The sequence below is a fragment of the Pelodiscus sinensis genome, chromosome 1, assembly GCF_052426305.1.
Source record: "Pelodiscus sinensis isolate ZL-2025 chromosome 1, ASM5242630v1, whole genome shotgun sequence".
NCBI classification, from domain to species: domain Eukaryota; kingdom Metazoa; phylum Chordata; order Testudines; family Trionychidae; genus Pelodiscus; species Pelodiscus sinensis.
The window spans coordinates 120,988,013-121,015,671 of NC_143052.1; the positions used below are offsets into that span (position 1 = coordinate 120,988,013).

General features: G+C 41.2%; 1 protein-coding gene across 3 annotated transcripts in view; it reads left to right on the plus strand.

Annotated features, from left to right (window-relative positions):
- RASSF8 (Ras association domain family member 8) overlaps positions 1-27,659 on the plus strand; it is a 130,605-nt gene that overhangs the window by 20,453 nt on the left and 82,493 nt on the right. The window contains exon 2 of one of the 3 annotated variants that reach the window (XM_075898743.2): positions 1,341-1,542. The exons of the other annotated variants lie outside the window; for them this stretch is intronic. The gene's annotated coding sequence lies outside the window, so the exon portion shown is untranslated. The remainder of the gene's footprint in view (positions 1-1,340; positions 1,543-27,659) is intronic. 3 annotated transcript variants of the gene reach the window in all.

The window sequence follows — 27,659 nt, forward strand, 5'->3', positions numbered from 1 at the left end:
TGCTTTGTGGATAACTGAAGAAGGATTTCCTCTCAGTCCCTCCCATAGTATGTTTGTTTAATAAAATCCCTACCTTAACCTACAGGGTTTTTTTAGATACTTCACAAATATTCCAGGAAATACAGTTCTTCATAGATGGTATTTGCTTCAGTGCAATATCCCAGATTGTGTATTTAGGAAAGTTTACTATAAATTATCATGTATTGAAATTCCCTGTAAATGATTTAGATGGACTTTTCCCCCTGCTTCTTTCATGATTTAATACAAATATTAATTACACTGGATCTTACATTGACTGCATATATTGACATTCTATATTTAATAAAAAAGAGAAGCCATTTAAACCCCAGCACCTAATTGATGCCATAATAGAGTCAAAAATATGAACACTTTCAGAGAGCAGAAGCAACAAGGTCAATCTCATAAGCAGGTTTGCTGCATGCTTGCCCTGGATGTAGATGAGAAGCCAATCGCTAATAATGGATCCAGAATTTCAGATCTGCTCATTCAGACACTAGTTCCTTTGTAAAAAGCAACACCCACTTTATTATTCATTGGGCAGGTTACAGACTGTTTCACAATCTTGTGTGACAGCCACGTATTTTTATTTTTTTAGCCATTGTATCTTTTGCAAGTTTTGGACATGCCCCACTCTTTACCCAATATATTTTGACCTTTTCAAGACACTGACTACAAAGCAGTAGTGCTGTTATTTTTAAAAAAAATCTACTATCTAATGCCATATGATTTTTCTCTTATTAATTTTCTAATGAAACTACAGGGATAGAATTTTGTTGTTAAAAATAATGACACATAATGGAGAGAGTCATTTTAATGTAACCTTTGTGTATTGGGGAATCTTTCAGATCGAAATGTTCTCTTTATATGCACACCTTCAGTGATTTTTGAGTATTGTGCAGGAGCAAAGTGATGCTAGAGCAAAGCAACACTAGAGCAAGCAAATCAAGCTAAAAGAGCTTCATTTTGCATTCCCTCCCACATGTGTCTGCAGAAAATGTAAGTGAGCAGAAAATGTTGGACGCATGGAATAAAGACTTGGGGCTCCGACTTTTTAAAAAATCTTGGGTTAGGCTCCAAAGCTATAGTTAGCCACTCTGGTGGGGGTTTACAGACTCCATGCTATGGCTAAGGGACTAGCAGAACAGTACTGAGTCGAGAAGGCCCTGCCCCTCTGCAGCTGCGGAGCCGTTCTCCACATAGACCTGCATTAAAGGGAACAGTGGCAGTCAAATGGAAGCGTAGGGGAGAGACTGCAGGAAGGCAGTCAGGCTGCTGTTTCTGGGACAGAATGATCTACAGGGGATATATCTGTATTGTAGGTAAGGCCTGACCAGTAGGCCAGAATTTGACCGCTTTCTCCTAACCAGCTCTACCTGACGACCAAGAGGAGCAATTGAACAGAGACATTGAACCAGGAAGCCCCAGCTGATTATCTGAACTGTTGAGACTGTGTGAGCAACCTTCTGCTGAAGGAAGCAGGGACCTGGGACCGTGCTCCAAAATGAAGAGAGAACAGGAAAGGTAGGAAGTGGAGTAAGGGAAGCCAATCTGGTGCACCAGTTAAACAGGGTCTGAGACTTTTCCCCATCTCTTTTCCCCTTTGGGCACCTGGGCTGGGATGTGATGGAGAGGAAGGGCTTGTTTCTTCCTACCCTTCCCTCCTCTGTTGTCCAATGGAGAGAATGTGGGGAAAACTGAGGGATGACATTCTGAAATGCCTCAGGGCCTCTGACTGTCTGGCAAGGCCATCCCAAGACAACCATTAAGTCGTGGCCTGCCAGGCCCCGACGAAGCCCTCTACAGGCACCTGAGTAAGTAGACTGATAATTGAAAGTGCTGAGCATCCAGCAGGTCACACATGCCTCAGTGTGAGGTGCCTTGCCTCAGGTACCCAATGCTGCAACTCTTGGCTCTGCATTTCTGAATTAGAAGGAAGCAAATAAAAGTGCATTTTATAGAGCTTATAATGTTAGCCTCTGGGGGGAGTGGGGAAGGCATTGGGAAGATGAAATACTCTGTTACCCTCTGCTGATATTAATCATTATTGGCATTGGTAATACTGAGGTGGATGTTTCACTTTCCTTCTCTAAATGACAGGCCACTGGTGCTGCTAGCTGATATTCAGGGTAATGAAAAACCTCTACTTTCCAGCCTAATCTCCTGCAGATATTGTTAATGGCTGAGGTTTGATGCAAATGTTTAAACTAAGTAAGTGCTCTTTCGAAAAAAGGCGTTCTTGAATGCCAACAGGGCTTTCTAGAAAGAGAGCACCCAGACTCACTCGCTGCTTTCTTTTGAAAAAGCGGCTTGCTTTTTCGAAAGTTCCGCTTACAGTCTAGGCGCTCTTTTTCGAAAGTTTTTTTCGAAAAAGCCTCTTTCGAAAGAGGCTTGCAGTCTAGACATAGCCCAGTTGATTTTTCTCAAAGAAGTACTATATAATAAATATGCCAACCATTCTCTTTAGGACTCTGTGCTAATCAGATAAAATCAGACCACACAAGATAAAAGATGTAACTTACTTCCTTGCTGGGAAGGTTACATGTTCTAGAAAGATGGTACCTTTGCCTTTTTGAAAACACATTTGTCATGTATCTCTCAGGTGTAAAACAAATCTATGTTGGCATTCTACTTGTTCAGGGTCTGTCTAAATACTACAGAGCAGATGGTTTAATTTGAAAACAAGGGTATTAAAGCTGAGTAACTAAGTAATCCACTGAAAACAGGGCAGCTAGAACAGACTGTTGGGATCAGAAAAGCTGCTGGGATAGTGTTTTTTTTATTTTATTTTATTTTTTCTTGAACATTAAAGCAAAATTCAGTGTAAATGCAAATTTATTTGATCTGAGCCCCTCACATTTTCACTGCTCTTCTACCCTATTCCCTGTGACACTAACCTGCTTACATAAAGTTTATTTTTAGGGGTTTGGTGTGGAGGGAGGAGAAGGGATTAGTAAAATCCCTTGCTTGTCTAGACTTGCTCATCTGGTCCTGGGATTTAGAAATAAATAAATTGGGGGGGGGGGAAATGTATGTTTGACATAATTACTTTGAGTTACACTGGTACCTAAAGGTTCTCTTCAAATTGTCACATTGATTAGTGTTGCTTTTTCTTCTTCTGAGTAACCTGTTCAAGTTGTCTGTGAAATGAAAGGTAGAAATAAATAACTTACAAACACTGAGGGTGCATCTGCACTGCATCTGGAGCTTGGAATGAGCTGCGCAATGTGAGCTACACAATTTGCATAGCTTATTTTGAAATTTGGTGCTGTCTACACAACACTTATTTTGAAATAAATCGCTATTCCGAAACATCCCTTGTTCCTCATGGAATGAGATTTCCAGGGATGTCAGAATAGCGAACTCGTTACATTTCAAAATAGCAGGCACGCTCAAAAGATACTGAATGGCTATTTAGGGATACCTTTGGTATCCCGAAATAGTGCTGCAGTATAGACGTTGCCTGAGAGAGGCAGCTTGGATTCACAGGCAAATTTATTGTATATAAAATACCTACTACTACTAATGACTGATATAAAGACCCAAACTGACTGCTAGTCGGATTTGCTGCATAACACACAACAGAACATAGAATTTCACTGAGTTATCTCTGCATTGTGCCCAATAACTTTAAGATCTCTTTCCCCTGTTCAGCAATACAGATGTTAAAGCACTTTGTCTGCACCCCAGGTAATATCATGGACAACCAAGTGCAACGCTTTATTATACTGGATGGTCTTGCTATGTTCTGTGCTAACAGTGGGATTAATCCTAAGAATTGTTGAGCATCTGTAGTTCTTGCAGGTGTCATTGGCAGTTGTAGATGCTCCGCACCTTTTTGTATCCAGCCTCTTTTAAGGCTCTACTAGCGGGACTTGCCCGGGAAACTACAGGAACAAAATTTAGAAAAACAGAATCTGGTCCTGACAGCCTCCAGCCACGCTGCAGCTGCCAGTGCCTGACATCTGGCCATTATGATAGAGCCCCATACTTTTCTACTGCTGTATAAAACAAAATCTCTGACTCAAAAAAGAGGCATTGCAGTGTTGAGAATCAGAGCTATTTGACTTGGCAAACTTAGATACAAAAGTCACAACAGAAACTATGTCTCTGTTTTCTTCCCATGTCATGAGTCTTGGAGCCATTAAAAGCACAGTGGAAGGGAGAGTCCCCAAATCACCATGGCTTGTTTCCCCACCATTACTGGAAGCATATGGAGTGTACTCTTCAATAGTGCAATGTTTTGCTTCCTATCAGATGGTATTTTTGCTAATTATCCTTGTAGAAGCTAATGTTTTTTTGGTAGGAAAGTAGGGGATAGACCTGCTGGGTCTGTAAATTCTCATCCAAGAGCTGAGTATACGGATGCCTCAATCAATTGGGCTGGCCCTACTGAATCTGAGAGAGATTTCAAGGTGACACCTCAAACTCTTCCCACATCTTTTTTGATGAAGCTATGAGTCAAACTACCTGAGCCTGCTGGGACCTCTTTAGTCCCTCCTCCAGCACCACCCCCTTGACCAGCTGCCCCTCCCATAGACTGCATCTCTCTCCTCCCTTTCCCCCCAGGATCATCCGGTATCAAACCCAGGACCAGTACCTAGATTTGAGGGATCCTCCCCCCCTCCCCCACCTTGGATTAATTTCTCACTTATCCAGCATCATCCAGTGCTGCCCCTTGGGCCAGTGCCTCTCAAAGGAGACACCTTCCCCCCCCCCCCCCCCCCGCCTTCACTCCTTGCAGCAATGGCGGGGAAGCTACTTCTCCCCGCACTGCCAAGCTCCATGCAGCCCCGGGGAGAGGTGTCAGTCTCGCATATCTTCCCTCCCACAGTACCTTAAAACCTTCTCCTGGAGGAAAAGTTATCCCATGGAAAGTTTGGTTGCAGTAGGTCTTGTAGTGTCCAAGTTATTAGAGCACAAACATACAAGCATTCTCTTTTATATATTAGATTGCAAACTTGGTTATTCACCTACTAAAAATACACAGAATATTTTGTGTTCTTAAAACTTCTGTACTTTTTTTCTGTGCTTGGGGAATATAAGTCAAACAGTATCTTTTGTGGAATAACTTACATGCAAACATTTGGTATGTGATGAGGGTAATTTTCTGCAGTGATAAAACTGATGTCAGATGCTTCAGCCATACGAGAGGTGCTGATAGTGGTAAAAGCTCATACCTGGAAAAATGTGGGATATATATCAAGTGCTTAAAATGTTATACTTGTTTTTATTCAGACATTTATAATCTGTTCATACATACTTTGAATATAAATATGGAATTGATACTCACAAAGGTGTCAGATGGGTGTGTGCAAACTGAAGCACATTGTCCATTACATTTGTATCCAAGGCCTGCAGTCCTAGTGTCTCATTATACTTGAAGAGCTTGCTGGTAAGGTTAGCCCTCTGTTTCAGTACTTGTCACAGAGGCAAATCAGTAGGAAGCTTACTAGAATTTGTTTGAAACATGACATGTTTTGGTGTGGAACTTTTGATAAATTGTTTCAGCTAATATTTTAAAATGGATTATGACCTTGCAATTCCTTTCAGAAGCACTCTGCTTTTAAAAAAAATTCAATTCTGTTTTTTTTCCCCTAGCAGATTCCAAGGCTATGTTTAAGTAACCAGTGTAGCTACTTACAAACCTGTCCACCATATTCTGACTCCTCTGGGGGTAACTGTTGTGAGGGTGCCATCTCACTCTTACTTCCCTTAATTGTATTCTAGACTTTTGTAGCTGTAGCAACCTAGACTGTACTTGGCGGAAAAAGTTGGAGTGGGGCATTGGGATTCAAATATGTCTGAAAATGACTGGAGTGTGAGCTATAGTTGTAGCACCTTTTGTAAATAGTTTTCTTAATAAGGAGCCTGTTTATTTTTTGGAACTGTGGAGTCTTGTTGTTACCTAACATATGGCAAGTGAATTAGAAGCCAGTCAGACACAATATTTGCAAAGCGGTATTTCTGTAGTCAAGGAGCAACTGGTAGATGAAATTGACAAGCCAGAGTTCTTAAACTTGTAGCAATGGGTTCCTGTTTCCATTTCTGTGGAAACATTGGATTGGTGAAACTAGGATAAGCATTTCCTGCTTCCGCTTAAGGCTGTATCCACAAAAAATTCTTATGATTTAAAAAATAAAATAAAATCCAGAGTTCTGTTATGCTACTCTGGCTATTCGTGGGCTGCTTTAGCAATAAAAGCAATTGGGTCATAATGTGTTTTAGTGCCTTTGTGTCCTCTGGGACTAGTAACAAGGTGACTTTGTTTACCACTGTTTGGATTTACAGTGTAATATGAATGGAATGTTAGCTGCTTATAACACATGTAACTATTGTCCTATCAGTACTCCAGAATCTGCCAGTTAAAACACAGTAATGTTTCTTGAATATCACTGTCTGGCTGATATGATGATGATACTGATACTATTGCTTTATGATTTGCGAGAGGATGCCCAACTCTGAGTGAAAATGGTAACAAGTAATGAATTGGTGGGTCAGAGCTCTGGTTAACTTAGCTGCTACTTGTCATTTTACTCCTAATTCCCAGGGAAATGAATGTGGGATTAAAAAAAGGAAAGTAGGGCTTTGGTTTAAGCTTTGCAATCTTTAAAAGCAAAGATCCAAAGTCTATTTCCATGGAAATGGAAACTTTATTCTCTCTTGTCAGCTGCAGCAGTTGGTTGCCTGTCTGGAGAAAGTTTTAAGTGTTCTTTTTCTACACTGTACCTATAGGCTTACAGTATCACAGACTAATAATGTTGATACAGTAGTGTTACATACTTTAGTGGAAGCCTAGAAGGGTACGTGGAATGCTTTCATTGCTATTTTCCGCCTTTAGTACTGGGCAAAAACTATACTGCATGGAAATAATCACCTATTTTGTATTTTTCTGATAAGTTCTGTTTGATCCTTTCATTAAACAGAAATGTGTGTGCATGCTAGGGATGTAAACATCTCTTTAAAAAAAACACTAACCTTTCGGTTACACTTTGTGGGTTGCTGGCCCAGCGGGCTCTTGCTATGGGTCAGCCACTGACTTCCTGGCAGTGACTGTGAGTTTAACTGGATTAAACTCTTACATCTCTGGTGTTCACACCCATGTGTGTATACATACATATGCATATACAGTAAAACTCCAGTTGTCCGGCACCCAGTGGTCCGGCACTCCTGCTAGTCTGGCACCACCTGGAACTCGGAAGTGCTCCAGGCAGCCAGACAATTGGAGCTGCTCTGCCCCGAGCTTCCCCGAGTCAGCTGCTGGTCAGAACACCCGGGGCAGAGCAACTGGTTCCGTAGCGCCTCCCCTCCGCGGTGCGGGACCAACCTGGCAGCACCCCAGCTGCTCTGGTCCAGACTTCCTCAAGTCAGCTGCTGCTGAAACTGACCAGTGGCTGACTCCAGGAAGCCCAGGGCAGAGCAGCTGGGGTGCTGCCGGGTTGGTCCTGCAGTGCCGCCCCCCAATCCTCCCCACCCCACCCCAGGCCCCTCAGTCTCCCCCCCCCCCTCAGATAGTCCGGCATATCTGATAATCCGGCACCCCCTAGGTGCTGGATTATCGGAAGTTTACTGTATTACTGTTTCTACTCCTCTTGTTTCTATCTTAGTCTTTCGTTCAGTTTAACCGCATGACTCCTTTGGTACATTTCTGAACTCTGATTACCTTCTCTGGACAGATTTGACACCACTAAGTTCTGGTGTAAAATGCACTGATACTGAAGAAGAGCTCTGTGTAAGCTCAAAAGCTTGTCTCTCTCACCAACAGAAGTTGGTCCAATAAAAGATACTACCTCACTCCTTTTGTCTTTCTAATGTCCTGGGAACAACACTGCATACTGGTATACAGTGGCAGAAATGGCTTTATCAGCACCAAATGGTAACAGCAAAAGCAGCTGACAGAAATATATCTTCCCAGAAGATGGAGCATAGGAAATGATCATGTTAGAGGGCTCCTACAAAGGAATGATAGATATGTTTTCTGTGATGTCCACAGAGAATATTCTTGTACTCTGTTAATGATAAAACTCAACTGTACAAGACAAGAGTTGACTGGAGAAACTTGGCAGGCTCTCTTTTATGGATTAGTGATTCTGTTATTTTTGTGGGTAAAGTAGCTAGTCTAATCTCCTTCGGGTTCAAGATTATCACATGACTAGTTGCTACTGCTCATATTTTTTCATTTACCTTGAAATATTGTATCTGTGACCTTGCTGCCCTTTGAGATTCATCTGTGATCCTGAAAATCATTATAGTTACTGTGTGAAAGTAATAAACCAATACATATGGGGTATGGGAAGAAAGGTATAATATGTTAAATGTATAGGGAATACTACAGTGAAGTTACAAAATTGTACAGATCATTGGTGATCATTGTACAGAGTGTTTGGTATAGATAACCAAGCACATCATCTTCATTTTTGGGCAGGGTAATGGTGTGGTGAAACAGCATTTTCACTGGACTGTTCCATTCAGATCCTTATTCTTTGATATTGCAATAATGGGCACTATCCACGTAGAACCTCCATGAAGCTAATGCAGACACAGGGATCTCCCTATATGGAGTTCATTGCAGGACTGAACTGTTAAGAATTTAACTCTTCAGGATTGGGATTATTCTGTGTAAATGAGGGTAGGATGTGAATATTACTAAAATACAAATCATTCTACTAATTGATAAATAGAAGCCAGATTTCAAAGAGTGCTCCCCTTAGTTTTATTGGCCTGATGGTATGACCATTTGAAAGATGAAAGGCCACTTAAATGAGCAATGACATTTATTTGAAAATGTAATTGCAATTGGCATCTTTTTAGTTAGCCTACGGGAAGGTGCTATCCTGATTTTACAAATATGAAATTAGGATTACTCTAGCACAGTGTATTTTATGGGTATTTTAGCAAGAAAGTGTTTGCCAAGATTTAATTTTACACAAATATCAGTTTATTCATGGGAAGTGCATCCTACCTTTTGAAATTTGCAATCTGGTAAATTGAATGCAAAGTATAGGGAGCACTGGAAAATATTTCATGTGCTGTCAGATGAAAGCCCTGATCTTGCAAAGAGAATCATGCTGAGATGGATCATGTTATCCTCATGGAGCACTGAAATCATTGGGGCTCTGAATGGACACAGATGTTTGCCTGGGTTTTATATTTCTCTCTGCTGTCATGGGCCCAACATTCTTATTCTGTTCACTGTTTTCACTTTGTATCTGAGATTGTTCTCTTCCTTTTCCATGAGAGGTACAGTGTTCTCATTCATTCCATACCGTGGGACTGGCTCCCTCCTACCCCCTTAATCCCAGTTGCAGTTTGCCTACTGGTTTAGCCGCAGTGCAGCACATTTCTGTAGCTCTAAGAAAAGGCTCCAAATACTGTCAAACTAGGCTACCCTCAGAATATGGTGTGTCACTTCTGTGGTGCTGTCAGCCTACACCAGCAGGGGAAGGAGATTCAAGGTCAGTTCTGGAACACTAAGGACTGACTGTCATATGTGTGAATTTATTATTATAACTCCAAAGTACTCAAGTATCAAAATGAACATCTTTAACATGAGATGATAGCAAAACAATGGGATTTTGAGAGGTTCATTTTTCATAGGATTTTGGGTGTGGGATAGAGGAAGAGATCACAGGAAAAAAATAGGAGTAAGTGTTACTTCTTGTAAAGACTAATGTGTTATGAGCTTTCATGGACACCCACTTCATCAGATCATCAACTGGGGAGGAATAACAGAAACCAAGTATTTTATAATGGGGTGGGGGGAGCCTGTCAATTGTAGGACCAGTGATAACGAGGCTAATTAAGTGGGCTGTAAGTATCCCATCCTTGGCTTTTGATGTAAATATGAGGTGTTAAAGTCAGGGAAAGCTGACTTCATAATGTGACATTAAGACATTAACTGGATGTCACATTATAAAACCAGTCTTCCCTGCCTTTAACACCTGTCCCTTTTTAACATTCAACCTCCCTTGTGAGGTTTTCCTGCCTTGAAGCTGAATTTTGTTGAATAACACTGAGCTCCTGAAAAGAGTTCATACAATGCATAAAATGTATTTCCTGCATGACAAGATGCTTTTAAAGGCCCAGGACCCTGTGACTACTGTCATGATAGCCTTGGATGTGTAGCTGGCCGAACTTGGGCCCCCTCCCCCATTGGAACATAGCTGGCTGGACATGACCTCCTTGTTTCCTTTCCCTTTCATCTGCCCTTTCAGCTGCAGTGCAAACAAAGTTTCCTATTCTGTTGAGTAGCTGCAATCTAGACAGTTCCTGTTCAGAAAGTCTGCAATAATGTTACATGCTTGTTTAAAATCATATTGCCTTAATAGGATTAATTGTATGCCTGCTTATGAATATGCATGAGTGCATGAGGAAGTGTGAGTGAGACATGCCAATCATGATGCAGAACAGCAGGTAATAACCTTTTATGACTAAGAAAAACTCCTGCAAAGAAGTGATGTAATAGTACAGTCCAGGGATAGGCAATAATTTTTTTGCTGGGGGCCACTTCAAAAATTTCTGAAGTGGCCCTGGGCCATGATTGATTGGTCTGGGGGTGGGGAAGTGCCTTTGCCTCCCCACCCCCGTGCATCCCCTAGGTGCCCATGCCCCTGGCTGAGAGGAGACTTCCCGCGCTCCTCTGCCCCCAAGCCAATCAGGGCCTGGGGATGGGGGTAGCGCGCAAAGTCTCCTCCCACACTGCCAGGAGTGCCTGGCCCTTCCAAGTGCCACCTGGCAGGGCGGAGGAAACTTTGAACACTCCCCCTGCCCTCAGGCCTTAATCGCAGGGCCTCCATGGGCCAGATCCACCCACTTGGCGGCCTGGATTCGGCCCATGGAGACCCTTTTGCCCACTCCTGGTATAATCGATTAAACCAATATACAAAAGCTTATAGGTTAATGCTCTAGATTACATGCATTTCCTCCCTCCACCCTTGCCAATAAATTTTTTAGCAGGCTGGCCTGCAGCTCAGCTCGGTTCTGGCTCACACCGGGTCCAGAACCTATTCCTGCCGCAGTTCTGAATTTAAAGTGCATTAGGAGCCAGGCAGGTAGCCTGCCTCAATTCCAGCTCATGCTGTGTCCAGGAGCTCAGACCCATCTTAGACAGGGGCTTCTGCCACCTTTTTCTGCTGCTTCTTTATCGGAGGCTGCAGCACTGAGCAACAGGCAGCTGGTCCACAAGAGGACCTGTTTTTTAAACTGGCTCCCCTCATGGACCAGCTCCCATCTGACACCCTGCACTGCTGCCTCCATTACATCGGCTGCTGGCCCCGCCCCGGCAACTATAGAATAGTCGATTAACTGATAAGAATTTGCGAGGTTACTTGACTATTCAGTTAACCGATATTTAACATCTCTACTGCAAAGTGCTTAAATAGATGTAACAGGAGGCCAGGTGGATTCTTTTCCCTCAGAAGGATGTAACACCACACCAAATTCAGGACTAGGTCAGAAGCAGTAGAGCCCTTCTGTGGATCTGAAGGAACCCCAGGGAATTCTCCATTGCCCTGCAGCCGATCTCCAGGAAAGCTGCTGCCTGGTCAGTCTCAGCCACCTGTGAAATCTAAACTAACTCTCTGTGCCTGCAGCCTTCCTCCAAACTGTCAGCATGATTGTGGTGTGTGTGAGAGAGTATTTCCGTGCCATTTAGAATCTGTACTAAAAAACAAGCTTCAGTACTGCTCAAGTTCACCCTTTGCCTGGGCTTATTACTTGGCTTATTCCAAGGGCAGGCAACATGATGATGCAGTGAGAATGCATTTTTCTATTTACTTATCATGGCCTGTTGCAAAATCTTGGGTTTTTTTCCCCTGCCCTTTAAGGAAGGTGATTGTGAATCTGTCCCTATTCTATAGCAGTATGCATTCTATATTCCACTGTCACAGAAGGACCATGTACAGGTTGAACCTTCCAAATCCAGGGCTCTTTGGTCCAGCAACATCTGTGATCCAGCAGGGACACAGATGCTGATGGACCAAAGAGCCCTGGAGGTGGCAGGGGGAGCCAGCTGAGAGAACGTTGGGCTGGGGATCCCTAGTTAGACCAGGCATTGGCTGGGGGAGCTCCTGCCCCGGCTGAGGAACCCCTGGTGTCAGCTGGGCCAGGCAGCTAGGGAATCCTGGCTCTAGCTGGGGAACTCCCAGCTGCAATAGGGCCTCCAATGGCAGGTGGCCCAGCCAGGGATGTCTCCTTCCCTGCGGTAGCAGGGCCGGTGGCAGCTGGGCAGCCCTGGCTGGGAACTCCAGGATACCCCTGATGGGAGTGGGGCTGGATTGGGCAGCCCCAGCCATGGAACCCCCAGCTAAAGCAGGCTGGCAGAGATGGGTGGTCCCACCAGGGGGACCCCAGGGAGTTCCCAGCGGCAGTGGGGCCGACCCTAGCAGCGGCGTGGTGTGGCTGGGCGGTCCTGGCCGTGGAACCTCCCGTGGCAGTGGGGCTGGTGGCAGCTGGGTGGCCCCAGCCCAGGAGCCCTAGGGAACACTGTGTGGCAGTGGGACCAGCAGGCAGCAGGGTGGGAAGCCTGTGCCAGGCCAGCATTAGCAGGGCCAACAGCAGCTCAGGGGGCCCCAAGGAGAGGAGCCCGGGAGCAGACCAGCCAGCTGGGGAGCACTGACCTCCACTGGTCTGGCAAACTCCCTGGTTTGGGACTGCTCAGGTCCTGAGAGTACCGGACGAAAGAGGTCCAACCGGCAGTTTAGCACAACACATGTCTCCCATCATCAAGAATTCTGTTTGTAGTGTATATATATTGCACATTAGAACTGTACAGAGATGTGTATACAGTGTCAGCCCAAAATATCTCTAGGCCTTGTTATTCCTTGTTATCCTTCAATTCAATGAATTCTAACTTCATCCACTCAAAAGGAAATAATTAGGAAAAAATAAACTTGCATTATGATTCAAGGCATTGCTCCTGACAGCTGGAAACACGGATTCTATAGAATTTGAAAGGAGCTGTACAGAGCTGGCTAGATTTAGACGTAGCAAAGTAAAAGATCATTGCAGCAGCATCATTGAATAAAAGTCTAAAATAGAATACTAGAACTGGAAGGGATCTCGAGATCATCAAGTCTAGGCCCCTGCCCTTGTAGCAGGATGAAGCACCATCTAGAAGATCATCCCTGATAGTTGTCCATCCAACCTTCTCTTAAATATCACCAGGGATGGAGATTCACAACCTCCCTAGGTGATTTATTCCAGTGTTTAACCACCCTGACTGTTAGGAAGTTTTTTCTAATGCCCAAACCAGTGTTCCCTGTAAGTTGCTGGCAGCACAGCTTCACAGGTGGTTAATGAGCCCGCCCAGTCAGTCAGCTCTGTACACCAAGCCTTGAGCCTCTGGCTGGGTAGGGCTGATTAATCACCCGTGAAGCTGTGCTGCCCCGCAACATAGAGGGAACACTGGTCCACCCTAAACCTCCCTGAAAACTGCTATCCTGTCCCCTCTGTCTTCTCTTTTTTTCTAAACTGAACAAGCCCAGTTCTTTCAGTCTTCCCTCATAGCTCATGTTTTCTAGGCCTTTAATCATTTTGTCGCTCTTCTCTGGACCTTCTCCAATTTCTCCATCTTTCTTGAAATTTGGTGCCCAGAACTGGACACAAAACTCCACTCTACTGGACTCACTGAGGTCTACTCAGCTCCAAGTAGAGCAGAAGAATGGCATCTTGTGTCTTGCTCACAACACTCCTATTAATAAATCCTAGAAACGTGTGCTTTTTTTGCAACAGTGTCACAGTGTTGACTCCTATTTAGGAATGTTAAGGACTAGTTGACTAGTAGATTAGTTTGACTAGTCAATTTCCCCTCCCCCCACTTGCTGCCTCTGAGATAGAGGCAGCAAAGGGGGGGGAAGGGTTACTTCAAAGTGGAGCGCCACACAGCTGAGCTGGGGATCAAAGGAAGAATGGGGAAGTGACTATTGACTAGTTGAGTAGTCAGTGGAAATTCCATCACTTGCTCGACTAGTCAATTAACTGCATTTTAACATCCGTACTCTTATTTAGCTATTTAGTTTGTAGTCCACTATGTGTCTCTTCTTCCCCTCCCCCCCATCCCTTTCTGCAGTGCTCCTTCCTGGACAGTCACTTACCATTCTGTAAGTGAAACTGATTGCTTCTTCCTAAATGAAGCACTCTGCATTTGTCCTTATTAAACTTCATCCAGTATACCTCAGGCCATTTCCCTAGTTTGTCCAGATCATTTCGAATTAGTACCCTATCCTCCAAAGAACTTGCCACCCCTCACAGCTTGGTATCATCGGCAAACTTAAGTCATACTCCCATGCCATCATCTAAATCATTGACATTTTATTTAAAATTTTGCCACGTAATCAGTGGATACAAAAACTATTCATGCACACTTGTATTAGGTTTCTGGTGTTGCTGGTAAATTTCTTGATTAGTAATAAATAGTTGGCTTTATGACCTTCTGTTGAGGATATATTATTCATCTATATAATACTCAACTGGCTCTGATTTCTGTAACTAACTGTAATTGTCTGACCTAGCCCATACGTTGCTTCCCTTTTACCAGCATTGTGCAGTTATTTTTCAAGTTAAGTAACACTTGAGTCTCTAATCCTACATTGGAAAGTGATATGTTGTAACTCACTAGAATCTATGGCACCCTCCAATATTTAACTCTAAACTCTCTTCAGCACCAGGAATATATATTTTCCTACCACAGAACTATTACCAGCAACATGTATGCCAGGAACCAGCAGCACACATGAACTGACAAATATAGGACCTTATATAATTCTTGTGTCCTCATGGAGCAGTGAGGAAACTCTCAAGCCAATGTGTCATCTTTAAGACTGATATATTAGCAAGTATGGGTCTATGGAAAGATGCTGTTTCCCACTCGTTAGCAGGGCTTACGTATTTGTTCATCTGATTTTAATGTTTACTATTTTAGGATGTACATTTGATTACTCTTGATTGTTTTGTACGAGCTACAATGTCTTCTTTCATGTATTGCAAAATAGGAGCAGATGTAAAATCAGGAAGCTCTTGCTGATTCTCTCTAGGAGTTGTCTTGTATACATACAAATATGTGCTACGTTACATATAACTGCAAGTCTTGCACTCTTCCTTCCCAGCAGCAAAAACTATGTTCTTATTTCCCCTCTCCCCTAGTTACTGCTCTTGTGTCAGTGAGCATTAGAGCAGTCTGTTCACACTTAGCTTCAAAGACTATTGTGTGTTGGCTCACTGACTCATTAGCTCCCATAACTTCACACTCCTGGGATCTACACAGATCTATAAATCACATTATGAAAATAGCCTTTAATTAGCTGTTCAATGAAGGGAGTCACTTTTTTAATTATTATTTTAGTACTTCACAATAAATAAAGCAAGTGGGTTTTTAAATCATATTTTTTTTCCATCAAGACTGTACCAATAGTTTTCCGTGCATAGTTGCAAATGGTTTAGGGGCAAATGTGTATTTCTGAGCTTGTGTGATATTTGGAAAACTTTTTGATTGTTAGCCATTGACTCCTCTCCCAAACTTCCCAGTGGCTGTTCTAAGATATTCATTCCTATTACAATAATATATTGAAAGAAATCCTAGAGATAAATGTAGTAAACTTTTAAATCACTAAAACTATACCATGGAATCGCTATGGGTAGAAATTCCATACTTCAAATAAGGTATGGCAGTAGGAATGTACTACCAGCCACCTGACCAGGGAGAACAGGGATGTTACAAAAATAGGAAACTCAACTATCCTCTTATTAACTGGTACAAGTCATCTCTGGGTGGAGGAATGCAGAGAGAAAATTTCTAGATTCCATTGATAGCTGCTGCACTAAGCAGTCAGTCTGAGGACCCTTTTGGAATTTTTTATTTTAATCCTGAGCATAGGGACTGGTCCAACCAGTAGCAAAATTGCTTGGTACAAGCAACCATAATATAATTAAATTTAACATCTTTGTAGGAGGAAAATAGCAAAAAAACCCACCATAGTCACATTTAACTTCAAAAACAGGACATTAAAAAATGAGGAATCTAGATAAAAGGAAATTAAAAGAAATAGACACCAGTTGAAATGCCTGCAAGCTGCATGAAAACCAAAACTATGGTTTTAAAACACCATAATAGAGGTTCAAACTAAATACATAACCCAATTTTTTTTTTAAAGCAGGAATATAGAAAAAAGCCACCATGGCTAAACAACTGAGCAAAACAGGCAATGAGAGGTTTAAAAAATAAAAAAACAAATTCTATCCAGAAAAATCCAGCAAGGAGCATAAATGCTGGCAAATCAAATGTAAATGTATAATTAGGCCAAAAGAGGATTTTAAGTGCAACAAGCAAGGCATACAAACAGCCATTTTAAGCATATCAGAAGTAAGAGGCCTGCCAAATATTCAGTGTGGCCACTGGACAAAGGAGATACTAACAGATATTCTTGTAGAAATTCTGCACACCTGCACTGCAACAGAAAAATATGCCCCCCTGAAGAACCCCTTTGCTTCCTTGCAGAAAATAGCAAAGAGAAACTGCACCAGCCAAATTTCCCTCTCCCAGCCACTTAGAGGCTATTCAGGCAGCTGGAAGGTGAGGAGAGGGTTTGGGGTTGCCCCGGCTACCCATTCCCCTTGCACCAAGAGTCCTGCACTGTGAGCCCCTGTGCACCATTTTCCTTCCTGCACCCAAATGCTCCACCAAGCTACCCACACCCAGATTGTGCCACAGAGAATCCTGATACTCTTGTGGGAATTCTGAGTTGAAAATTTTAAAATTGAAATTCTGCGAAGTTCTAACAGACACAACAACATTTTCAGTTATTTTGCTAACTTATTTCAAAATATTTGTCAGCAAATAATAGAAAATGGTGTGATTGCATTGTTGTTTTGAGAAACAGAAATACAGAATTTTTAAAATACTGTGCACATATCTAAATTTTTGTCACAGAATTCCCTGAGGAGTATAAAGGGGCACTCCAGGAAGAGACCACCATTGTGAAGAAGCTAAATAAATGCTTTGCCTTGGCCGTATACTGGTCTGATCCAGTATAGCCATTCTTACATCCTTAATCTTCACAGTACAGGTTCTGCCCTGGCCAACAGGAGGCAACCTGCCCTGACCGGGCACAATTCCTCATACAGGACTAGTCAGGGAGGTCCAACCTATATGTAACCATTCTCTCTAAAATGATGGCTTCCATTGTTTGAGTTGTTCATCCTTCTTTTGTCAAGGTACATCGGTTTGTAATCTTGCTTTCTTCTATTAACTTTCCCCGTCTGCTGATCATTTGGGAAAATAATCCTAAACTTGGTTTGAAGGCACCAGGCTGAGGGTATAGCATTGTATTATATACAGATTCCTTCTTTCTGTCCTTCCGCTTTTGTTGAAAGTAGAGTAATTCATCTGTCCCAGTTTTTTCCTTAACAGATAAAACAAAGCTTGAGTCCATAATGGATGATGATGATGAACTGGCATTAGCCCCATAATCACACTTTAAAACTGCCCTGAAAACCGTTTCACCATCCTGTAACTCTAGTCTGCAGTTAATCCAATGAGCTATCTGGATGAATTCTACCATTTGCAGCTGCTTAGTGATTTTTCACAGTGACCCCCAAATTTATTTTCAAGAAGGGTATTTTATGCTTCTCCAGGCAGCATAGCTATTTGTGGCCAATTTAGGTTTAATGTTGCTTATTTTGGATGCCAATATAAGGTTTAATGGGAAGCCCTCCAGAATAAAATACTTATAGTGAGGTATGTGTATGTTGTCAAAGGCAATTCATTTATATGATCTTAAATAGGGTCCTGATGCCTTCCAAGAAGGGCAACTTGGTGAAATAGGAAAGTATATATTTTTTCCTGTTAGTAGTCATGGAAACCTGCATTAAGGACCTTCCTTGGATACCAGGGCTGAAGAATTTCTTTAACAAATATTCCAACTATTTTCCTCCTCCTCTTCTCTTACTCACAAGAGAGACCTCCCTATAACGCAACACTAGCACTTCCCAATATTTTCCACATTGTGTTAAACTTTCACAAAAATATTGCAGGATTGTTGTGTGGTGTTTGTCTTTGTCATTTGCAGGTGTGTGCTAACCACTGACTCCAAATAAGCATTTAAATTTATACCGTACAAAAAGTCAATATTATTATGTGTTTTTCTATCTTTTATCTTTGAATTACTTGTTTTAACATGGTTTATTAACAGCCAGAAAAAATATTGAGAGCAGAATTCTGGGCTAGACCTGGTGCTTTCTTCCCAAGTTTTTCTGTTGATGGGGAAACTTAATTACAGTTTTGTGAATACATTTTGTACTGGTTAAAATTTGAAGATCCAAGAGCTGTGATTCGAGAGAGACTTTATGGAACAAATTTCCCCAGATACTTCTGCCAGTGTGCCACAAAACTGAGTTTCTCAAGCCTGCCTATATTGTCCACTGCCCCTTTTTTTGAGAGCAACTACCAAATTTTCTGGAATTGCGTAAAGACCTACACATATCATGTCTGCATTTCAGCTATGCAATAACGTACAGTAGATCGTTATATACCTAAACGTTCATTAGGTTTTTCTATGCAGAATTATAGCAATATTCAGAAATAAAGCAAAGAAAACCAAACCAGTTCATGGTGTGGCTAATGATAGATAGCAAGCAGTGTGAATAAGAAATTTCCTACAGCAAAGATGAGTGGAGCTGGGAAGTTGTTCTTAATTAATCTCCAGAATGGAGATTAAAATAATCAAATCCTCTAACATAGTGAGTAAGGTTTAGAACTTCGGAGCTAAAAACATTACTGAGTGGGGTTCTTAAGGAATTTGTCTACAATTCTGAGTGCTAGTGCAAAAATAAAACAATCCTTTATATTCTGAAGAGGATGAATTCAGGAAAACAATTATGTTAAATTTAGCATATACATATGCAAGAGTTAAAACTGAATTAATAAGTAACTTCATAGCTCTGAGTCACAAAATTTTTCTTAAAAAAATCTTATCTTGGATTTTGAGTTCTTACAGATGTAGATTAAATTGTTTTCCAAGGATTTAAACATTAGGAATTTCTGTTCCTCTTGGACTTTTGATGATCTATCATTTATTAGGCTGTCATACATCCTTTTCACTCCAGTTGTCATATTTGTGTTGTAAAGTTCCTTTTTGTTAGAATATTTTGGTCTAGTTTCTTTGCCCATATCTTTAAGCAAGTTGTTTTTGTCAATAAAATCATGGTCAGATTTTTCTAAACCTTTTCATTTTTGTTACCGTTCTCTGGACTTTAGCCACATCTTTCCTAAATTGTAGTGCCCAAAATTGTACACAGTACTCTAGCTGAGGCATCAGAAGTGCTGAGTAGAACAGGAAAGTTACCTTCTGGGTGATGCACATGACGGTCCTGTTAAAACGCCCTCAGATATTACCCTTCTTCCCAACTGCATCACATTATTGATTCACGTTCAGTTTGTGATCCACACTAATCTGCAGATCCTTTGCAGTAGTACTTCTGTGTGGCCAGCTGTCCCCATTTTGTGGTTTGTGCATTTTTCTTTTCTTAGTGAAGTATTTTGCACTTGTCTTTATTGAGTTTTGTCTTACTGGTTGCAGACCAATTTTCTAATTGATCAAATTCTGTTTTAATTTTAGTCTTGTTAGCCAAAGTGCTTTCAACCCCTCCCAGCTTGGTATTATACACAACTTTTATAGGCATACTCTCCATTCCATTATACAAGTCATTAGTGAGAATATTAAGTACAACATTTCAATCCTTCTGACAACTCATGTTCTGATGCAAACCCTCAGTTTTTTTTATATACAGTGTGTGCACGCGCACATTGAATCCCATGAAAATTACCCACTTCAATCTTTTTCTCTCGTTTGTTTCATTCTGCATCATATCTTGGATCTAGAACCCTGATTATAAGCCTTTCAGGGAAGAGCTGTTTTCATTTTTCTAGGTAAAAGGCTCTGCGAGCCTATTCTCTGTACAGAAATTATTTAAAAAGTGTTGGCATTACCTTTATGTCTAGACTCCTCAAGTCTACTTTTTTTGCTATTATTTTACTTTCTATAATGTCTAGTTTCTATTACTTATAGTAGCATTTCGTCACAATCTTTTTAGATAAGTCTTCAAGCTTTGTGTTTTAATCTAAAGGCCATCAATCTTTTTGTAGTTTGTTGCATAAAAATTCCTAGTATTGTTAAATTACAAGATACTGCTTCAATTATGTAGCTTCCAGCAATGAAGGAAATCCTGTTAGTCCTACTTTAGCCACGTCTACAATATAGAAATATAAAATTTTTAACCCAGAAAACTTTCTATTAAAAATAGTGCTTCAATATTCTTGGCAAGAGGATGAGTTACTTGGAAAAAGGAAGGTTCTGCTAGCAATCTTTTTATCAGCATCCCAGACTTTCACCACCAGTTATTGTAAATTCTCTGGGCCAGGAAGTAGCAAACCGAGAAGAAGATAAAAGGCATCCTAGTCCAGTACCACATTTCAGCCCAAAGCCCACACAGTTAAGAACTAATAGCTCAGCATTTTGCAAACAGAATTCACTTGGGGCCCCATTTCTTTTGTCCTTACTCAAATGAAATATATTTGTGAGGAGGCCCAGTAAGATAAGGGAACTTCTTACTGTGCACAAGCACTGTGAGTAAGGATGACAAACTGGTTCTTCAGGGATCAAATGGTATACTGTTCTGTTTGCATGGCATTTCTTCCTGCAGTACGCTTATTTTCACTGGCATAGAGGCCAGGTTACTAAGCAAAGAATCCACTTGGCAGAATTAGGATCCTGTCAAGAGGACTATTGCTCGTCTAGCTAATCAGCAGTTTCTGATACCAAAAATTGACTCACTATACATGGTGTTAGACATTTCACCTGGAAATTTTAAAATCTAGAGAAGCCCAGACAAAAGACAACTGATGCTCGAGCTTATTCAAGACTCTCTAATATATTGACTATTCCTCAATGTAGTGATAATTATAGAAGAACAGAGCGCAGAGGTTTATGCTATTCTGTACAAGGAGAATATGTAAGCACTGCAGCTGAATTTCATGTTGCCTTTGAGTCTTGCAGCTGATATACAAAAAAAGCTATAGGTAGATAATTTTATTCAGCCCCACAGAATAATAAAAGCTTCATTGCTATTAATGTATTTTCATTCGCTTCACTTGATAAAAAGATAACTGAAATTTGACATCTTCCATGATTAAAAAGAGCTATAGTTGGTACACATTTTCAAAACTTAATTTTAAACCATTAATAATTAATTGAAAAGCTTCATGTCTCCAGCTATAAAATCAAATTTTTGCTGAATTTCGGTGTGTATTAGGAATTTGCAGTGTATTTGAAAGTGATATAACCATTAAATTGCTTTTGGGTTTGAAATTAGGCAAAATGAGTTTGCTCATCCCTAATATGTATAAGTTTAAGAGTCTGACTGCAATTCAAATGTAATTGTATCCAAGTTCTGTTTCAGAGAGGCCATCTGAAAAGGAAGGGGCAGAGAGAGAAACATACTGAGATTCTCAGAAAGGGAAACCTTTGAAAGTTCAATCTTGTTAGTGCAACCTTTTAGGAAAACCACCTGTCCCCAGGTCCAGCCAGCTCTTGTGCAGAGAATTGGCTGGTGCTGCCGTCCTTTTCCTCCAGTCCGTGTTAGAAAAGATGACTAAAAGCTATTCACTATGCTGCAGCATTGAGGAACCCAGAGACTAGTGAAGAGTACCTTTTACCCCTGAATTGTACATAGAGCACAAAATGAAGGACATGAACACAAAATGTGCGACTGCCAATGGTTCAGAACATGTACAACATGTTTTAGTAAAGGGTTATGCTGACCTGGCCATTACACTGCCATTCTAGAACTATACTACACATCGTTTTGCTTATGAAGCGTTCAACAAAAAAATGTTCTGTACTGATAGTACAACATTACACTGTGTTGCATAGACTTGAATTCAATATAATACTGTTTTTAAACAAGGGGGGGTTCTGCAATTGTGCTTAGTTTTTTGTTTTTCTAGAATTATGTAACTCTGATACCACCAGTCAAGCCATTTCCCTCTTTAATCTTGTAACACTGATAAGGAGGAAGATTACAACCTCTCATTTGTCCTTGATTTCTGCCTTTGCTATTTGGAATTGTAATAGCCACTCTGTTTAGTGTGTTTTGGCAATATTTGCTTTGAAATAACCAGTGGCAGAGGTGTGCGTGATGTTTTGTTTACAGGTGCTTTTATGTGTCTGAAAATTTAAATCAGTCACTACTTTTTTTTTTTTTTTCCTTTTTCTCTCATTATATGGGAATCTTCATGAGTAAGGCAATGCCATTTGACCCTTGCTCTGATTATATAATATCCACATATGGCTTATATGGCTCCCACGATCACAATATCTGAATACCTCACAATTTTTAATGTACATATCCTCACAGTATTCCTGTGAGGTAGAGAAGTGCTATTTTCCCCTTTGTATAGAAGAGAAACTGAAGAACAGAGAGACTAAGTAATTGTCCAAGGTCACACCAGAAGTCTGTTGTCAAGCAGGGGATTGAACCTCCTCACACTGTCCATCCCATGTCTTGTGCCTTTTATACATATCCTTTGTCTCCTGAGGTAACGTTAGAGATAATGCATCTGCAGTAGGTCAAAAGAGGCAAAGTAAATGTTGAGACAAAATAACATTTTGGAATTAAGGGGAAAATTATAAATTTGCAGCTTCAGCCAGCCTACACACAGGGACTCCGTTTCTTAGATAAAAACATCCATTCTAAGTCATCGTTTTTGCCCAGGTGACTTCTCAGTGGTCTGTGAGAGAGCAAACATGCAGGTTACAACCTAATTGACATAAGTTGATATAGGCTATTTTTCAGCCATTCATCTTCAGCATTACTTTGATAGTAGGGTTAGGAGGTTAGAATCCTTTACGCTTCAAAACAGATTTTACATAAATGGTTATGTAGAGCTAGAGCTGCTGCTTTGGACTCCCTGTAGGCCCCCACACATAACTATGAGGTCTTGAAAGGACTGTGATACCGTGTCATGAGTGTCAGAGAATATTTATTGCACTGAAGAAATTGAACTTTCCATACAGAGATTTTAATGCATTTTACAGTATGCTGACTTCATTGGTGTGCATGTAAGACTTTTTAGCATCTTGCTACAGAACCATGACTAACAAGCTGTAGTGAGTGGGCACTTCCCAGAGATTATTCATGTAAAGTGCTTCATTTACAGTGGTATTTTTGGGGAGCTCCAAGGATGTGTTAGTCCTAATTCATGAAGAAGTTTGCTGATGAAGTCTGGAATCAGAGTAATAGAAGTGTGATGAGTTCTTCTGTTGCTTTCTACACTCTTGATGTTTTTGTATTTTGTTAACTAAGTGTTGAAACCCTCATTTGAACCTGGGAGGAAAAAGGACATTTTATCTGCCTGAGAGTGCTGGAATGGGACATGTACAATTTAGGGATCAAGAGGAGTATGAGTAACCATAGTCTACAAAGGGTTCAAAATTTAATACTCAACAGGAACAACAAATATCTAATCCATAGGCCTGCAATCTATGGCTCTCAAGCCAAATGTGGATCAGTATGGAACCAACTATGGCTCTTTTGTCATTCCCAAAATACATACAATTTTTAAAATGAAAAATTCATAATTTTCAAAATAATTACTCATGGAGTTTGAATGTGTGAATTTGACCAGTTATGATGTAAACGTCAAAGAAATGTGCGAAAAGATGCAGCAGCAGAAGTCCCATTAAATAGTCTGCAAGTACAATGTTTCATTCATTCTATTATTAAATCATGTCAGTTATCAATAGTATTAAGTTGTTTATTTTCAGTCATGCAAATGGGCATTCTTATACTGGCTCTTTGTTGACCACTTGTTCTGAATTTTGATGTAGTTTGGCTCTTCGGTTTGAAAAGGTTGTCGACCTCTGCTCTAATCCATTATCTTTTTTTATTCTTTTCCCTGACTTGATTTTAAGATGTGGTGGGGTTTGTTTGTGGTGTTTGTTTTAATTTAACCAGTTCCAAAATCTAATTTTTGTTGGGGCTTTTCTAAAAGACTTGAGAGGGTATGACTTCTTGATAGTTAGGCTTAGTAAGATCACAGAATACTCTGTATTTGTATAATAAAATTTCTGTTGGCATTGCCAAACTATTTAGCTCTCTGCAGTAACGCAGTTCCTATACAATCCATGTTATTTTCATGTTCCTTTTATCATGTTTTGCTGTGGTAAATAGAGCTACCTGGTTATGGGAACATGATCTTCTCTCCTGCCTCGCCTCTGCAGCTCCCCTGCCCCGCCTCTGCAGTTTTCATTTATCTGAGAAGTAAAACATTATATTGTGAGACAAAAGCACCTGAATATTTTTGAATTATTAGACAGTTTAAATGACTTCAAAATTCCCATAGTAGCTGAATTTAAATACTAAACACTTTTTAGATTTGAGATGAGGAAACAATTTGTTAGATCATGTCAGTACTCCTGTAAGAAGTAAGGAATACTTCCTGTTTCAGCATATTGTCTCAGGTAGTATTCTTTAAAAAAAAAAAAAATTGGCATTGATTTATTTTTCTTAAAAGTATATTCTCAGAGGCTTATCATGAAAACTTTTGCCATTTGATTTTTCTTTAAATGTAATTTTTGTATTTAAGTTAATGCTATCTTTCATTTTTAGGATTTTTTTTCTTGGATAGAATTATTTTCCCAGAGATTTAAGCCAGAGATTTTAAGCCTGGTGGAAAAGACCAACTGGCGTTAGCACCTTTTGATTTTGGGAGTAGATGTAAGTATGTTGCACCTCCCAGGATTAAACCCTAATACGTAACTTGTGTTATTTCAAGTTGTGAATGTTGATGTAATAATACCGAAGTGATGGACATAGTTGAATGGCCTACGTCAATCCAGCAAGATGTGCTATTATTACACCGTAATACCCACCCTGTTGAGTATTACTGCGTAATTGTAAACCTAAGGGAATGCTGAGAGTGAAATGCTGCTTTCCCATTGGTTATAGCTGGCTTTTAAGTGCTAGGAAAAGGCCAGTACTGTAAACGGAATCCTGTATCCATGACAACATATTTCAAGTTTTGTGGCACCGTTAAAAGGTAAATAGCTTTTGCTGTACACTTATAAATAAATGTCAAAATTTATAATAGGAATAATTGCTTCCAAGTTGAGCATTTCCTGGCAAGCTCATCACTAACTGCGGCTCAGCTCCTCGAGAAGTCCATTAACTAGGAAATGTCTGACCAGAAGTCATTATTACAGTTGTATACTCCTGACAGTGTTGTAGGAGTTGAAGCTACTTTCTATAAGACTTTGTAATGTAAATATTCAGCAAGGTAAAAATGATTTGTTGGGTGTTAACACGATTGGGGAGGGTGGGGTTTTGGCAGGTAAAAAATATTTAACATCCATTTTATCTTTGTGTATATATGGAGTTTGCATAGGCACAGGTAATACTTGAGATGTTCCTACTTTCCTTGGTTTGTAAAATATATGTTCAGTATTTTAGGACTTGACTGTACAAGAACTTATTGGTTGGGGTTGTCAGGTGTCCGGTATTCACCTGGACAGTCCGGTATTTGCGGGCTCTGTCCAGTTAAAAAAAAAAACCCAGAAAATACCGAATATGTGAAATATCCAGTATTTCCTGTTTCCCCTCGGACAGAAGACTGGCGGGGACAATTTTCCCCTGCTGCGACAGGCGGGGGGAATGAGGAGCGCGGCAAAGTCGTAGTGAAGGGGGGCAAGAGGGGGCACTTTCCAGGTGCCACTCTGGGGGTGGGGGGCACTGGGCTGGGGTGGGAATGGAATGCAGGCTGCTCTGGCCCACGTGACCAGCAGAGACCCGGGAGCTGGCCACTTAATGCCTCCCTCTACACAATGTGAGCCAAGGCAGCCTGGCTGGGCGGCAGGAGCAGCGACTTTAAAGTAAGATTCATTTACCTGGCTGTCCTGTTCCTCTGGTGCCTGGCTCTGCCGGGGGGGGGGGGGGGAGAGAGAAAGGGGGGAGATTTGATTGGATCGGGGTTCTCCTGGCATTGGGTATGCCTGACTTGGGGTTGGGTGAGTGCACTGGGATGGGGGACACTGCAAGGGGCCTGGCTCTGAGGCAGGGGTGAGTGCATTGGATGGGGGGGCCTGGCTCAGGAAGAGGGGTGGGTGTATTGGGGGTTAGTGTGTGGCCCCAAACTGGAGGGAGTGGTGCAACTTTTGCTTAACAACTTTGGTCTCTCCCCCCCCCCCCCCCTTTCTTTTCTTCCTCAAAAGAATTTTTTCCTGGTGGTTTTTTTTTTTGGGGGGGGGGGTTCACTATTTTTATTAAATCATCTGGCAACCCTAATTGTAGTGCCTTTCAATGTTAAAGAATATTCAAAATTTGTTGCATTCTGTAGGCCTCTAAGAATTGGAAATGAGCAGATTTAAAATGTGAAATCTCTAATCAAGTGAGAACAGAGGATATTTAATAAGCAACTAGATGCTTTGGTTGTTTGCATTCCAAACATTTTCTCTTGGTTCCTGCTTCTTAAAAAGACACAAGTTATGTTGGACATTAAATGTCCAATAACTTAAGGATCATTTTTATAGGTCTCCATTTTTTTTATCTCTGCAGTCTTCTTAAATGGAACTCTCTCAGCTTTCTATGTAAGTGTAACCGTTTCTGTCCATGCTGCTCTGGGCAGATGGACCTTCCCCATTATTTATTATAATTTGTATGTCCCTGGAAGTAAAAATTGCTTTCTGGTTATTTTTGTCCCGGATGCCTTTTTCTACAACCTCTCAGAAAACTGAACATCTATTAGGAAGTGACAATGTATTAGTGATCTGATTGGTTGCCCTGTTTGCATGGTTATCTGTTGACTTAAGGAAAAAGCAACTAGCATGGTGATTGAGTATCAGGGGGAAACGGTACATTTTGATAGCGAAGTGCACTCCAAAAATTTGGTAAGTAGTCAAGGACTGCATGCCTCCATGATATTAATGGAGCAGGTGTGGAGTCGGGGATGGAGGTTGGATGTAGGAGGGAACTTAGGGTAAGGGATTGTGGGGGCGAGGGGGAGGGGAAGATTCTAGGAGGGGGTATGGGTTCAAGAGAGGATTCTGACTGATATCAAGGGTGTTAGAAGGGTGTAGGGGATTGAGTTGCAGGATCTGGGAGGGGACAGATGCAGGAGGGGAGCAGGGGTTGGGGGAGGGCAGAGGTGGGGTGCCAGAGTCAGACTCCGGTTGGGAGGTGCTTACTTGAGTGGCTTAAGGCCAGCAGTACAGATGGTTCCTTTGCTAAGGTCCCTGCCTTCTATGCCCCTGCACTGGCTGCAAGTGCCAGGTGTGGCTCTGAATGATGCAAGCCCAGAGGGGAAAGGATATTTTATGTGCTGCCTGTCCTGCAAATAGGCAGCTCCTATTGGCCAGTTTCTGGCCAATGGAAGCTACAAGATTGTGCTGGGGGTGGAGACTTTAAAATTGTGATAATGCAGTCATTTGGATGGGATGGTGTAATTGTTGTTTATAGTGGATATGAATTTCTCCAAAATAATTACTGCTCTCCCCCCCCCTTTTTTTAAAGGCAACATCTAAAGGACAGCTTTGGCACAAGAATAAACTAGATATTAATTAGTCTAGAATGGAACTTGGTCACTCCTCTGATTAGAC